Source organism: Rhea americana, unplaced genomic scaffold, assembly GCF_003343005.1.
Source record: "Rhea americana isolate MKP2758 unplaced genomic scaffold, rheAme1 scaffold_267, whole genome shotgun sequence".
Taxonomy (NCBI): Eukaryota; Metazoa; Chordata; class Aves; order Rheiformes; family Rheidae; genus Rhea; species Rhea americana.
This window is the reverse complement of record NW_028186387.1, coordinates 528,274-529,907: the sequence shown is the minus strand read 5'-3', so window position 1 is coordinate 529,907 and position 1,634 is coordinate 528,274.

Here is a 1,634-nt window from a genome sequence, read left to right as displayed (position 1 = left end):
TTTTCCTTTTCCTTTTCCTTTTCCTTTTCCTTTTCCTTTTCCTTTTCCTTTTCCTTTCCTCCAGGCTATTCTTGCTGCTCTTCGAATTCTCACCAGTCGGGCTTCACCCTACTTGAGGTGTGTTCCCYGAACTGGACACACTGTTGCAGCATYASCCTTACAACATCAAAGTCAATGTATACTGTGCTTCCTSGGTCTTACAGGCAACATTTGTATCTCTTGGTGGTACATTTTTGTTTTTCTTGTGAGTCTGAGGTAACTTGTATGATTTGATATGTTTTAAAACCATCTCATGTTTTAATCCACTGAATTATAATGGCCACTTGTGATTTACTGCTACCCTCTCCCCAGTGAGCATTTAGGCTGCTGGYTATTTTCACCCCTGCATAACATTCCACATTTGTACCTACTAAATCGTACTTTTCTCCCTTGTTACAGTCTTCCAAGATCACTGTAGGTTGTCCATCTTGCCTCAAAAACTGCTAACAGCCCCATCCACCTTGCTGCCATCTACAAATTAAATGATTATTCCTTCTACAGAAGGAATAAAGAGCTTTTTAGGACAATATTCAGTAGCACTTGAGCAGGTCACACTCTACAAAACTCTGCCCATTGCATCCTTTCAATCTGGCAGTGCACTAGCACTATTTACTCCCAGAGTATTTTTGTATACAGGCAGCAGAGTGCCTCCATAAATACTACACTACCTATGGTATGGTGCTATGGGCTAGAAGCCACCTTGAGCCACAATCTGTCAGAGTAAGAGCAATTACGCAGTCTCAGGTGATGTCTGAGGCTCTAAAGGAGAGATTCAGAAAGCGTCCCATGTTTTCTCCCTTTTCTGTGAACTTATGTAAAAGAAAGCAGAATCAGACCTTCAGCTTGGCAGCATGCAAATACTTTGCTACCAGGTATATTTTAATAATAGATTAAAATCAATTTAAACCAATCTAAACCCCAAAACATAAAATACTTTTGACAGACCTTCTGATGATGTTCATAGTGGGTTCTGAAAACTGAGTCATTACAAGCAATAAAAATATTTAAGTCATTCTTACAGCCACAAATTCCAGTAAGGCAGGTGAAGTGAGCCGAGCAAAACATTATTACATAATTTTAAAATAACAGTTTTAAAGTAAAACTTGTCCTTTTTTTTGCCTTAATCAAGGGCTCACATTTTGAATCAGTTCAAAGAACCTGTAAAGATTTCATAAACTTTTTTGCTAAGCTAGGACAAGTTTCAGGACAATTTGATTTTGATTTGGCAACTTCTTGATTTCAGGTACCTAACAAGCAAAATCAAACCATATGCAAAACAAATCAAAGCACAGGCCAATAGCACTGTGGTCTGAAAGGGTGCCAAGCAAAGAGCAGCTCTTGGGCTTGACTTTATTACTACTTGTATGTAAAACCCAAAGGGAGTGAAACCAATCTCTCCTCTAGACACTTAGACAATAGGTTTGCAAACAAACCTATCGTTCTTCATGTAGCTTGAGTCATAAGTCAAAAACCAGAATGAAGTGGAAAACTGGAATGAAAACAATCAGGAAGGTAAAGATGATGCAAAAGACAGTATGAAGACACATATTAGCAAATACATGAATGCCTCATTTCAARGTGCCTTTGGAAATGGA